Here is a 15,256-nt window from a genome sequence, read left to right as displayed (position 1 = left end):
CAAATCGGGGGAAAGGGGGAATCAGATAATTCCCATCCCAGAATACTGAAAGAACTGGCACATAAGAGTGCTGGTGCAGTAGCAAAGATTTTTAATCAGTCTATTTGGGAGTAGTTCCATATGGCTGTAAAATAGCTAATGTCAGACCTATATTTAAGAAAGGGAAAAAATCTGACCTGGGTAATTACAGACCTGTTAGTCTAACCTCAGTAGTATGAGAGATTTTGGAACAAGTTGTGAAGGAAAGAGTGATTAAATTCATAGAGGTAAATGGAAAAGGGATGTAACGCAACGTGGGGTTTCCAAAAGTAGATGATGCCAGATTAACCTAATTTCCTTCTTTGAGAAAATAACTGAATTTTTAGATACGGGAAATGCAGTAGACCTAATATACTTGGACTTCAGTAAAGCATTTGAAACAGTAACACGTGGAAAATTATTAGTTAAACTAGAGAAGAAGGGTGTAAGTACAATAATTATAAAGCAGATAAGGAAGTAGCTAAAGGGGAGAAGGCCATGGGTTATGCTGAAAGGTGAACTATCAGAATGGAAGGAGGTAACTAGTGGAGTTCCTGAAGCATCAGTCTTCGGACCAATCTTATTCAGTATTTTTATTAATGACCTTAGCACAAAAACTAGGAATGTGCTAATGAAATTTGCTGATGTTACAAAGTTGGGAGGCATTGACAATGTAGAGAAGGATCAGATTATTATATAGGAAGATCTGGATGCTCTTGAAGACTGGAATCACAGAAATGGCATTACATTCAATAGTACAAAGTGTAAAGTCACACACACAGTATCTAATAATAAGAATTTCTGATACAAGCTAGGGCTCACCTGGATGTGTTAGTTGATCATAGGATGACTATCAGTCACCAGTGTGATGCAGCTGTGAAAAAGGCAAATGACATCTTAGGATGTATTAGGCAAATATTAATGCCATTTTACAAGTCACTGGCAAGACATCATCTGGAATACTGGACACCCATGTTCAAGAAAGGTGAATTCACACTGGAACAGGTGCAGAGAAGAGCTACTAGGATGATCAGGGGGATGGAGGGCCTGTTTTATGAGAGGAGACTGGAAGAGCTTGGTTTGTTTAGTTTAGCAAAAAGAAGTGTGAAGGGATATGATAGCTCTTTATAAACACATTGTGGAGTAAACACTAGGGAGGGCAAAGAGCTATTTAAGCTAAAGGACAATGTTGTCACAAGAACAAAAGGGTATAAACAAATTCAGGCTGGAAATTAGAAGAAGGTTCCCAACTATCAGACAAGCGAGGGTCTGGAACAGGCTCCCAATCGGAGGGTGGCCAACCAACTTCATTCTTTTTGAGAGAGAGCTGGACAAACGTATGAGTGTGATTGTAAGACAAGCTTGCTTGTGATGTTGGGGGCGGAGGGGCAGGGCTTGGCAGTCCTGGGGCTCACTTCCAGATTATGCCTTATGTCCCTAAAAGCCAATACTTCAGCCAACTGCTTGCAGGACTCAGAAAGGGATTCTCCCCCCAACCCCAGTGTGTTCTGGGGTTGTTGGGTTTTGTTCTTTGTCTCCTTCCTCTGAAGCAGCAGGGACGGCCCTGTCTGGAGATGGGACACTGTACAGGTGAGCCAGTGCTCTGAGGTGACACCAGCATTCTCTCTCTCAGGTGCTTGGCTACATGGTTTTTGTTTACATGCTCAGGGTCTAACTGATTGCCCTATGTCGGCTCGGAAAGAAATTTTCTCCCAGCTCAGGCTGACGGTGAACTTGGAGGGGTTTTGCCTTCTTCTGCAGCATGCAGGTATGGGTCACATGCTGGGATATCTCACTTAATCTATTCCTTGCCATTGCAGGGTCCTTGGGCACTGGTGCACCTCAGTTCCTCCTATTCTCTGCCTGTGGCACAAAATAATTTAGTCTCCTATGAGCTGTAATACTTTGGTCTAATTTTAGTTATTGGGTTTAATGAGCAGGTGCTGAGTGGTGTTGGTGGCCTCTGGATGATCTGGTGATCCCTTCTGGCCTTAAACTCTATGACTCCTGCTAAGCAACCAAATAAGTGCCAAACAAATAGAAACCACCTACCATTAGCCCTGAGCCCCCTCCTGCACCCAAACTCCCGCCTGGAGCCCACACCTCCTCCTGCACCCAAATCCCCTGCCCAGTCCTGAGCCCTCTCCTGCACCCCAACCCTCAACTGCCCCAGTCCAGTGAAAGTGAGTGAAAGTGGGGGAGAGCGAGCGACGGAGGGAGGGAGGGAGATGGAGTGAGCAGGGAGTAGGGCCTTAAAAGGAGCGGGCCGGGGGCTGGGGCAGGGGACGGGTCAAGGGTGTTCAGTTTTACGTAATTAGAAAGTTGGCAACCCTAGCATAGCCCCTTTGCCTTCAGGGGAACTACTTGTGTGGACATGCATAAATGTTTCCAGGATTGCGGCCTAGTAAAGTAAAGCAGTGGAAGAGAAAACCAGCAGACACAATATTAAGTGTGAAATTAAAGTCCAACAAGAGTGTTTGTAAGAGATCTCCCCTGAAGCCACCACATCTTTGCTGGTGGGGGCAGGTCTCCCACAGGATTCTAACAATTTTTGCACATCATAATAGTCTTGAATATAGCGAAGCATGATCAGTGACTTGCAGCTCAGCTAGTTGGAAAGCAGAGGTTTCAGCACCAACATTAGCACATCAGATTTGCACCTTGTCAGTAATGACTTACAAGCCAGAGAACCAACCTAGTGAACTCTTGGCTCTCCATGAATTAAAAGAATAAGTTTTAGCAGAGCAGTGCTGGTTAGCAGAGAACTGGGAGTATATACTGTACCCTCATCACAAATAGTTCAGCAGTGGTGTTCCCCGGGCTCTGCAGAGCTCTGAGTGGTACTGTGTCCCATTGTTATGTATAAAGGGTATACAGCATTGGACCCACATCCCCGGAGTCCATTAGACAGTGAAGCTGAGGAATTGGGTTTGTTGTTTTTACTTACCTGATGATGATACAGCCTTTTTGGACTATATTTTCATGCTAACATTGGCACTAGGCTTCTTACACTTAGTGGTTCCTAAACATACTGCCTGGTTTGTTGGAAATCATGGTTTGGGCAATATCAATTTCATGTCATGTGTTCAATCAACTTTCTTTATAATATATGGTCTCTTGGAAAAGTAAACATCAGTTCCTAGCCCAATTATCAGGAAAAATAGAAATAAAATTGTTGTATCTACGTGTTTCCAGCCTTTTCTTCCTTGACAACCCTCTTCCTGTTAAATCACCCTTTCTAGATAATGGAGCAATGATGTGTTTAATCATCTTTTTTGGGGAAAAAATTCTATCAGAAATAAAATCAATATTGAATGTGGCCTCTAACATTTTGTTACATTGTTAAGGTTGCATTGTGATAACCATATTTGGGATTGGAAATCACCCCTAACCCCACCCTTCGGTTTGTCAGAGTCTGGATTTGTTAACCTTCCAGGCACACTGTAAAGCCCATTGTCAGAGAGAGACCACCACCCAAGCACACACTTCCCCCAGCCAGAGATTATGCTACAGCACTCTGCCTCAGTTTCCCTTTTTGGACTCCTCAAGAACTCCACATCACAGTCCAAAAGGTAATGAAAACACTCCAATTTGTTTAGTCATTATACACATTGGCCCTCTAGGCTTCTATCCCAGTTCAGTGTACCTCTTCCCAAACCTCCTTTCTAGAACAGGGTTACAGTTTAATCTCTCCCACTCCAGTCAGGAGTTTGGCCATCCAAGATCCAACCCCAGTTCAATCTCTCCTCCTCTCCCACTTAGCTAGGGAGTTCCTAGCCCTCCTTCTCAGAGCAGGATCCCATTTACTTTATTCTCTGCTTTCTGTTGTCCTTCTCCCTTATAAGAAACTTGATAAGGTCACCTGATTTACTGGTCACATGACCTTCATTTCCCCCATCTGTAGAGGTGAGTTAAGCTTGTCACAGGTGGATTAAGACCCACCTCCCCTTAAAGGGCCAGCCATCCTGTGACACCAATCTTTTGTCAAGCTGTTGAGGAGGAAGCAACCCTTCTGTAGCATTTGTTGTGTTTTAACCTATGGGATAGGTGACCAGGGCATAGGATGGGCACCTATCACTGTTGTGTTTTTGACCCTACTTAAATATTCTTAGTATTAAAACTATGGCTCTGATCTTGCAACTGATAGTGCCCAGGCAGACTGCAGCACCTGTGCACAACCACATTTAAACCAAACAGGGTTGTATGGCTGCCGCAGTCTACCAAGCAACTATCTACTATGCTCCCAAGAGAAAGTGCAGGATACTCACCATAACACACTTAAAACCACCTTCAACAAACAAGGACACTCCACCGGAGAAGTGGATCGCATCACGGAATGGGCCACCCAAATGCCGCAAGAAAACCTGTCCAGCACAAAAATAAACCGCCTTCCGACCACACACCCGTGGTTGTCACCTACTACCCCACACTGGAACCCACATGGGGTATTATTAAACAACCCATACTTGATGGGGACCACATCCTGAAATAAATCTTTCCCAAACTTCCTCTTCTGGCCTTCACCCCCAGCCTCTCCAAACTCATCATCAGAAGCAAGCTCCCCACAGACCAGGACACACCAACTCAAAGCAGCACCAGACCCTGCCATAACAACAGATGCAAAATCTGCAGACAATCTCCACTGCTACAATGATCAACACTCCCCCATAACACACCTTTCAAGATCCTATACATGCCTATCACAACATGTGGTGTATCTCATCCAGTGCACTAAATGCCCCAACAACAACTATGTGGGTGAAACCAGACAATCACCACTCTCTCGAATGAGTTCACACAGGAAAATGATAAAAGACAGAAACACCATATCACCTGTGGGTGAACATTTTTCATAAAACAATCACTCTATATTTGACCTCTCAGTCCTCATTCTCAAAGGAAATCTGCACAACACTTTCTAAAGATGAGCCTGGGAGTTAAATTCATAACTTTGCTTGACACTAAAAATCATGGATATTGGATTTATGGCTTAGTCCAGGGGTAGGCAACCTGCGGCACGTGTGCCAAAGGTGGCATGCAAGCTGATTTTCAGTGGCACTCGCACTGCCCGGGTCCTGGCCACCGGTCCGGGGGGCTCTGCATTTTAATTTCATTTTAAATGAAGCTTCTTAAACATTTTAAAAACCTTATTTACTTTACATACGACAATAGTTTAGTTATTTACTATAGACTTATAGAAAGACGTTAAAATGTATTACTAGCATGCAAAACCTTAAATTCGAGTGAATACGTAAAGACTTGGCACACCACTTCTGAAAGGTTGCCAACCTCTGGCTTAGTCCAACAAGCTATAACCCTCTAACACCAACACTGCCCCCCAGTGCCTTTTTTTCTCTCTCTCCCTTCCATTCCCCACTACAACTAGAGAAATATTAACAGGCTGCTTCTCCTTGAATGGTCCCTTGAAGTACCTGTTAGCTACTTGTGCTAAGCAATGTTCCACCTTGTATTTAGCTGTGACACTAAGTACATTTCCCAGACCTGAAGAAGAGCTCTGTTTAAGCGTGTCTCCCACTCCAAGAGAAGTTGGTCCAATAAAAGATATTACCTCACCCACCTTGTCTCTCTAATATCCTGGGACCAACACGGCTACAACCACACTGAATACAATGATTTATTATGGGTAGACAGGAGCTGCCTATGATGGTTCATAGCAATGCACAATGAGGTCTCTCCAGTAAAAAATAAAGTCTATCACAAAATAATTCATCTTGCATTTCATTTTAAATCTCTCCCACACAAGTGGCAGAGTGTGTCATGATTCATAATACTGCAGAAACAGCAATAGGTGGCATTTGTTAGTTTAATTGTTTTAAATGGATGATTTCTCTTCTTCTGTGGGAACGTGTCTGACTTCAGCTCTAGTCCCTTAAGCACCCTGGTGAAATTTACCTATAGAGCTCATCTGCATCAGACGCATAACAAGACCCACAATGTTCAGGGAAATACAGTACACTCTGCAGTGTCCAGACAGCTAAGCCATCATCAGTCACATCAGACATGCCATTTTGTTCAATCTTTGTTAAACATAAGAAGGAAAAGGAGGTGGGGCTAGAGATAAGAAGAGAACACTGGGAACCTGGAGACATGGGGTAGCGGGGCTTGCTGAAGGGCAAAGCCTCTGGGGAACAGGCGCACGTGAAGACACTGCTGTTGGGAAAATAGAGTCAAGCAGACAATCATTCCTGTTCTTCACATGGTGTTTTAATCAGCAGCTTTAAGAAAGTGCTTCTGTTTCCTGGGAGTCTCAAGCTCTCATTAGCATCAAACTTGGGGACAACTTCTGCACCTGTCCCTTCACAGTCCTGGGAGTCAAGCCGCCCTGAAATGGGGATGACAACAGTGACCCACCTCACAAACATGTTTCGTTTCCATTTTAATGACGTTTTCTTGTACAAAATTACTGCTTGCTGGCAATACGTTAAGTCAATGCTAAGTGGTGTTCAACTAGAAGTGACTTTCTAATAACTGGTCCTTTTACACAGAAATAGACAAACAAAATTTAAAAGAAGAAATAAGTTGAAATGCCACTTGGATTCAGTATGGTCTTTTCCTTCATATCAAACCTTTTCAGACATTAAGAGTCTTCCCTTTATTGGGCCAGATGATTAACCAAGGCAATATGCCATCCATGAGAACGTCCCAGTTTTGTTCCAATTAATTTTTTTTATCTGTTCTGATATTATCAATCTTATATCTTGAAAAATCTGGGTTGCCTGCATAAAAAACCTTATTAATGTCTTGTATTGATAATTTCATGGAAATTACACAAGAAAAATCTCCAACAATGCTTTCCTCATAATTCACTGTTTCCCCACCAGACTCAGCACTGTCATCTCCCCAGACATGCCACTGGATACTTCTCATTTTAAACACTGCCAAATTAGCAGCCATCTGTAATGGCGGGCTCTGAGTATTTAAAGATGTTTCTAGAATCTGTACCTGTAATATTTCAGTGCATTCACCATGTAAACAGCTTTTATGTGGCAGTTTGGCTTTCTTGTTAGCAACAACGTATGAATGGGTAGTTTAGCAATTACCTCATTTAAAGGTACTTAAAATAGATCTGAGCTCCAGAGTTATTTATTAAGAAATACATGTGCATGCATAGGAATATAATTACCAGGCATGCTTTTTAGCTTGTGACATCTAACAAGCTATCCAATGAGTTCTCTCTCATTTAAATTACAGTGTCCCAGACAGATACATGGAAATACAAACTGTGTATTAGAAATAGAAATAAGAGTAAAACCAAAGCATGTTTGTATGTTTCATTACATCAGTCTCACTGAATGGTAGGTTTATTTATATCATTCAATGGACTGCTATGCTGACCATAAAGTGAGTAGAATTTGATCCTAAATCACTGTTTAACCAACCCATATGCTCTCAGGGCACCAACAGTGAGCCTGGTAAATAAAGAAGGGGGAAGAGAATGTCGGAAGGAGGAAGCAAAAATGCTCAACAAATCATCCTCAAAGTGCTGTTGTGCACCCATTTGGTGATAAGCAACTCATCCAACTCCTGGGAGGTGAGGAGGGAATTTTACTGCTGAGTTCAATAGGAACAGGAGTTCAATAGGAACATAAGTAATAATAAACCATTGCTAGAAATAACAGGCTTTTGCAATTCCAGTGATAGGAGGAGAGAAGAAGAAATGTGACATACATTTTCTGTTTTTGAAATACAGTGCAACTAAAGTAGCATTAGGAACTGTTTAATAAACAGAAAACACATACAAATGCAATTCCAATTTGCCCTTTAGCTCAAGGTAGCCTTCAATTTTACTTTGGTAGGGAAGACCACAGACCACGCACAAAATAACGAGGCTCCCTCGAGACCACTCAAATCCACTCCGAGTTCCCTGGCAAGCCTTCCCTTAACCATATCGTGTTGTGTGAAATCTACACTGCTAGAGATACGATGGGATTTTCCCTGATCTTGATGGAAGCTGTGTGGATCTTTGGAAAAGATATTCATACGCTGCAGTTGTTTGCAACAAATTAACAGAGTTTGTCCCTCTAATGGCAAAATAGTCAGTGGTAAATATGGATGCATGAGAAGAAAGCAAAATGCAAGTGATTAACATAAAATTGAATATCACTGACCATATCCTGACTTCAGACATGTATAGCACCCTCTGACTCCATATTCACAGCCAAAATATGGCTCTAGAATCTCTAGATAATAACAATTTACTCCAGAGCTGGTTAGGAGTATTTTTTTTTTTTTTAAAAATAACTTTTCACTTTTGTCAAAACTTTAAATTTTTACAGAATTGTTCACATTTTTCAAAAAAAAAAATCCAGACAGCATTTTTTTTTTTTTTTTTTTTTTTTTTTTTAAGAAAAAGGTCTTTTATGGTGTTTTTAAAGAAAACCTGAAATTCTCTCACTAAAATGGATGTTTTTTTCATTCCAATTTCCATTGCAATAAAAGGGAATTTTTTTTGACCAGCTTTAGTTTACACGCACAATTCTTCTTCTTATGCCTGGTCTACACTATAGATCTATATTGGTATAACTCAGTCACTCATGGATGTGAAAAATCAACACCCTTGAACGACATAGTTATACTGACCTAATCCCCTGTGTAGACAGCGCTATGTCATGGGAGAGCTTCTTCCACCAACATAGCTACTGCCTGAGGGCTTGTCTACACTTACTGGAGGATTGATGCTCTGGTGATCGATGCATCGGCAGTCGATTTAGTGGGTCTAGTGAAGACCCGCTAAATCGACCGCCGATTGCTCTCCCATTGACTCCTGTACTCCACCTGATCGAGAAGAGCAAGGGGAGTCGATGGAGCGTCTCCCGTTGACATCACATAGTGTGCCCCCTGCAGTAAGTAGCCCTAAGCTACGTCGATTTGAGTTACAGTATTCACATAACGTCCTCAAAGGAAACCACTGGTGCAAGTACGGTGGTACGGCTTGTACACTGTACCAGTAAGATATTTATAGCTGGTATGGCATACTGGAAAGTCACATGAGATGCCCCCAGCCCTTCCACACAGCTGCGTGTCCTGAGTCCTCCTGCCGGGGTCTGTACAGCAGCCTTGTCAGAGAACAGGGCTGGGGGCAATACAGCAACTGCGCCGGAGGAGCTGCCGGCAGCCCCATGTTCTGCTCCTTTCCCTGCTGTGATTCTTGGGAGAGCCCTGAACCACAGGCCTATCCCTGGAACTGCAGCAGGGAAAGGAGTGGAACGTGCAGCTCCTCCAGTGCAGCTGTACTGCCCCGACTCCTTCCCCCAGCCCTGTCCTCCGGCAGGGCTGCTGTACAGACCCTCGGCGGGAGGACTCAGGAGACGCAGCTGTATGGCAGGGCTAGGGGCGGGCTCCTCCTGTGTCTATCCACTATGCCATACTGGCTATAAATATCTTACTGGTATGGCGTACCAGACCGTACTTGCACCACTGGTTTCCTTTGAGGATGAGGTCAGATATAGAATGATCACTTTGTGAAAAGTGTACAAACTTCAATAGTAGATTCCCAAACTCCCTTACCAGGAACAAAGGAAGGGAAAACATTGTGGCTTATCTGTGTTAAAGATGTAATTGGATACTAACTATCCCAGATGGGATACCTCCCTCTAATGGTCCAAACCCCCATATTAAGTTAGAATTTATTTCGGTTTATTTTCTTTATTGTTTCTTTCTTTTTTGTCATGCAGTCCCCTCTGGATGTTGTGATTTATACAGGAATTGTTGCATGGACCAGCAAATGGAGCCAGACTGAGTCCATACTTCATTATGGGCAAGCCCTCTGGAATCTTTCAGTTACAGCCAGCAGCTGCCCAGAGGCTCCTGTCTGCATTAGTTACCAGTGATCTTGGACTCTGCTCTTCTTTAAATATGTATAATAAACATCAACAATACAAATAACGAAACCCCTACAGCAGCTGAAACATAAATGAATAGAACCAAAACACTGAATAGTATGAAACCACCGCTCTCATGACGACATTGGACAAATATGCAAATGAAACAACCTTATCATGGCCTGTCACACCCTCATGTTAAAGGCAAAATATTTCCTTTGGGGGCTTGTCTACATGGTGCTTTATTCCGCACCAGAGGGGGTGTGAATTCTAGCGTAGCATGTCACGCACTAATTGGCCAGTGTGGACCTGTTGGTGCATACTAAAAGTTCCCTACTGTGCATAAATGTAGTGCTGTTTGAAATGGGACCACATTAACACACACTAGGGAACCTTTAGTACATGCCAGCAGGGTCCACGCCGGCCAGTTAGCGTGTGACACACTAAAGTACACTAGAATTCAGACCCCTCTAGTGCAAGGTAAAGCACCATGTAGACAGGCAACCTTAAATAATGCTGGGCTTTCATTTTAAAATATAATATAAATCAAACAAAACAAGAAAGTTGGGGGAAAAAACAAAACCAGAAAGTCAAAGTCAAAACAAAACACTGCATTTTGGTTTAGAATTGTTTCAAAATGTTACCACGGAAAATGTAATTAAAATTGATGAAATGGCGTTATCCAACAGAAACCTGTTCGATCAAAAATGTTTCAGCCAGCTCTAGCTCTAACAGTGAACTCTGTGGTCTGGAGCAAATTGGGCCCATTGGATGATTTCCGTCATCACTCATTCTTGGAAAGGCCAGCCACTGACAGCAGCACTAGCCAGCATAGTCCCTTGCGCGACCTGACCACAAGGACTCTCATTCTGCTCCACTTCTGCAGGGCAGGGATGGAATCCTTGTTTCTCCTCCCCTCCATTGCACACTGGCACAGGAGTTAGGCACAATCTAGACCCAAATGAGTAAAGAGGGAAGGACAACCAATTTACATCCAGAAAGGTAATGGTGGAAGAGGGATCAAATAACTTCACAGAATGTAATAGAGATGTAACTTCTGCTGCCTGCAAAGCACACTGCTACAAATGATAAAAAAACCCAACAACCTTAGGGTCACTTGAAAATAATTTGTGGCAAATTCACACTATAAAAATATTTGGAACTAAAAGCTCTTCTCAATTGTGCACTTGGCATTTCTAACACCAGCTGATGTACTTCCATCTTGATAAAAACTTCTCTTTCCTCTCCCTGTTTAAGATTATTATTTGAATTAAGGCAGCACCTAGGAATCCCAATCAAGACTAGATAAGTGCTGTAGACACAAAGAAGTCATTGCCTTCCCCAGAGAGCTCACAGACTAGGTGTCAGACTGGATGCAACAGGTGGACAAAACAGGCAACTAGGATGTGGGTGGATGAGAAGACAAGGTGATGAGAAAATAAACAGAATTTAGAAGGAAAGCAGAAGTCACATCTCATCATTTGCCTAACCAATGCCTTTAACATGAGGGTGTGACAGGCCATGGTAATGGACCGTGTTGTACAATATACCACGGGGCATTTGTTTATCATTGTTAAGGCTATGTTTTAGTCATGGGTATTTTTAGTAAAAGTCATGGACAGGTCACAGGCAGTACACAAAAATTCACGGCCCATGACCTGTCCATGACTCGTACTATATACCCGACTAAATCCTGGGAGTGCCGTGGGTGCTTGGGGGGGGCGGGGGGGAGGGAGAAGCCTGGTGAGGCGCTGCAGGTGCTGGAGCAGGGGGCATGTGGCCTGGGGCCCCAGCTTGTGCTGGGGGCGGGAGATGGGACATTGGCGAGGCTGGTAGGCTCCCTACCTGGCTCCTCGCAGCTCCTGGGAAGTGACATGTCCCTCCCTCAGCTCCTAGCTCTGCATACTTACCCCACTCTAAACACCAGCTCTGCAGCTCCCATTGGCTGAGAACCATGGCCAATGGGAGCTGTGGGGGCGGTGCCTGTGGGCGGAGGCAGCATGTGGAGCTAGGAGCTGAGGGAGGGAGAGACATGCCACCACTTCCGGGGAGCCCCCCAAAGCAAGTGCCTCCCGGAGCCCTCATCCCCTCCCGTGCCCCACCTTGCAGCCCTGAGCCCCCTCCATCCCCCAAACTCCTGCTGCTTCTCAGGTGGCCATGGGCCAGCCGTACCAGCTGCTACAGAAGTCACAGAGGATCTGGAAAGTCACTGAATCAGTGACTTCCATGGCCTCCGTGACAAACTCACAGCCTTACTCACTGTCTACACTCACTCAAGGGAGGCGTTCAGCAGCCAGACTTTGTCGATGATACTTGAGAGTGTGAAAGAGGCTTTCTGATTTCTGAACCTCATTTAATATACAAGGATGTGTAGCTAAACTGGAGAACCCCTTCCCTCTTGTCTTTGTTTGAAGAGGTCACTGAGAAGAAGAAAGTCTTCATTTTACACATCTGGCTAAAAGTGCATCTGACCTTTTAATATTAAACTTGTCTAATACGTAAATCATCATAAAAAAGCAGTATTCAGTGCTATCACTGTAGGAGGTTCTATCTGTTTTTTGCAATTATTTCAAGTTAATATCTTCCTGTGAGATCCCAAACCAATTTGCCTATGAATCCATAATCTCCCCTTTATTAGTATCAACCATTACTGCTTCATAATCAATCATTTTTCTCATTCTCTGGTAGATTGCTTGTCCTCTTTTTTAATCAGTAAACTCGTCTCATGAGTCAGAATCTGTATAAACAATACCTAACGTTGTTAAGGTTGATATTGAAAACCTCATCTCATAAAAAAAGACTCCATTTTATAGCCTGATCTCTGAGTCATGGTCAGGTGAGATGTGGGAGTGCTTAGAGAATCAGAAGGAATTTGTGACAATTTTTGTAAGAGAAAGGGTCACAAACCCAGTGGCCTGCCTAAATTCCAACTCGGGTAGTTACATGTTACCAGCCTAAATCCCACCTGCAGTAGGGAATGGACACAGTATTCCTATTTTTATAGCTGTGTAGTGTGACTGAGCACTGGTTTAAAAGAGTGCAGGAGCACTCTCTTTCAAAGATGGCTGCATTTTAGCAGGGAGTGGTGTTGGGATTCCGTCCGAGAACTTTTCCAGTCCACTTATCCAGATCACCTTGTCCAGTTCTGGGAGAAAATTGCATCCGGTTCTCCGAGATCCCAAAACACTCAGTCTTGTCACTCAGGTTACTTTATTAGGCATGTAACAGTTCTTTTCCCATGCTCGCCAGGCCCAGACACAGGTGGCTTAGGTACGGGGTGATACCACAATTCCAGTTCATGTCATACACCACACAGTTACATCTTTCCTAGCTACTGACCTCTGTGGTTTTGCAAGTAAAGACCAAGTGCTTTGCAGATTGGATAAGGCAAGCTTATCTCTTCAGGGTGTTTCTGCCTTCAAATCATATAAATCTTTCGCCTTTTACTGAAGATTTCCGTGGAGAGGAACATTTACGAGTTTCTACCCAATTTTTTTTTTGTTTGTTTACTATATACATACCCACAATAGTTAGTTGAGTTAATTTCTGCTTCCCTTATTTATTACAAACATATTCACAACAGTTAGTTATTTCAGCAATTACTTGTCCAGGCATGTCTTGTTTAACTTGGGCCTGCTCATGTCAGCTAAACCAGCCCTACAGGGGATTAAGTAATCCCTCTGCATCCATTACTGCCTGATAAATGCTGTGAGGCTTTGCGATGCTCTAGCATAGAATAGAAGAGAATGGTCATTAGTATAAATATTACCATTCACTTACCAGACAAGTACCAGTTCCACTGAACAGACTGATAAATCATTTGATAATTTGGTCCCTTTATTAATAAAAATGGAGGTACTGCTTTTAACTACAGGATGTTTTCAGTCATCACTAAATATACAGAGATCTCCAACCGTAAAGAGGCTATAGAGAAGGGCATGCCACTGCCCTTAGACAACTGTGGACCCTGAATGTGCATGGAGATCCTAATTTCCTGGGACCTCTAACGGGATTAGGGCTCCAAGTAGATATTGTTTTCATGATTTTGAGAGGGAATGATGGTCCCAGTTTGGCTGTCTGTAGGGAACTCCCAGTCTCCTGCCCTGCTAGTAACAAGGGATGGGATCCAGAAGAGATTTAGGTGCCTAAACCCATCTGTGGCACCAGTGCAATTCACAAAATTTCAGCTGCCCCGGTCCTGTAGTTACCTATACTCTCTGGGAGCCTAACTTTTTGCCATCAAAGTTCCCTAGATGCCTAATGTAAAAAGAGGAAGATGAGGAAACAATATAACAGGGTAATAACATAAGCCACAAGCAACAGAAAACCTAGGTCAAACAATGTAAGCTTAAAAAAAAAAAAGTTAAATTTCCACCTGGTCCCATACTCCAAGTTAAAATGCATAGCTCCATATTATACAGTTAAAAGGTGATATGTTAAGAGATAAAATGATGTAGTTCACTCTCTTGGCACATGTTTCACAGTCGGAGATTTGGGTTTGGTGGTCTTGGTCAACCCAAGAGAGGCGGACCCTGGTCAGTTCAAACCGTGGCCATCGGGCTGCTCATTGAGGTTCAGTCACTTCCCCATTGACATAGGCCAGCTGTTCACAGGTCCGGCTGAGGGTGGGGTCCTCTCTTTGGTCCCGACTTTGTCGAAGGGTGCTTCTTCCATGGGCAGCATGTGCGTAGCGTCTCTCTCTGGCACAAATAGGCCCCAGGATTGGGCTAGCGGGTCCCGCAGCTTGGCCCTCCTGGGTCTCCCTTGAGGACCATCTGGGCATGCAGGCCTTGGAGGCTCGCATCCTGCAAGATTCCAGTGAACCCTGGCCAGTCCTGCCTGAGAATAACTGGGTAGGGCAACTTTGGGGCTAGACCCACCATCATTAACCCTGGTCACTCTGTTCATGGTCACTGAGACCCAAGCACTGGGGTAGGACTTCACATCGCTGTGGATAGACAGGAGTTGGATCTTGCCTAGCCAAAGGTCAGTTGGAGGGAACAGCCCATGGCATACATGACCGCAGCCCGAGTCCACCAGGGCGGGGACCTGTTTCTCGCCTAGGCCCACTGCGATGGTCAACTTGGCAGCAGGATGTTGACAGACATGGGACTCCCCCGTGCAGATCTTGCCAAAGGTGTAGTCCATTGCCTGGCATTGTCGCTGAACGTGGCCGAAGTGGCCACAGGTGAAACCAGGCCCAACCTCTGAAGGGCTGGGCCAGATTTCAGGGTTCCATGAATGATCCGGTGGGCTCAGATTCACAGCCCTCCCTCCCCTGCCACTACCCGGGATGCCAGGACAGTCCACAGAACATGGCTGCTGGTGTGACCCTCATCACAGTTTGGGTTGGATCGAGAATCGGCATTAGGGCTGGGGGGTCCTCAGCGAGCCTA

General features: G+C 44.1%; 1 protein-coding gene and 1 non-coding gene across 2 annotated transcripts in view; one reads left to right on the top strand and one right to left on the bottom strand.

The window, feature by feature from the left end:
* RRAS2 (RAS related 2) overlaps positions 1-15,256 on the bottom strand; it is a 145,512-nt gene that overhangs the window by 102,616 nt on the left and 27,640 nt on the right. The gene's annotated exons all lie outside the window — the stretch shown is intronic.
* Positions 13,268-13,379, top strand: LOC141990261 (U5 spliceosomal RNA). The gene has a single exon (XR_012640130.1). It is a non-coding gene; the product is annotated as a U5 spliceosomal RNA (small nuclear RNA).

Source organism: Natator depressus, chromosome 6 (genome assembly GCF_965152275.1).
Source record: "Natator depressus isolate rNatDep1 chromosome 6, rNatDep2.hap1, whole genome shotgun sequence".
NCBI lineage: Eukaryota > Metazoa > Chordata > Testudines > Cheloniidae > Natator > Natator depressus.
The sequence above is the reverse complement of the archived record's forward strand: the minus strand, read 5'-3'. Positions and strand labels throughout refer to the sequence as shown.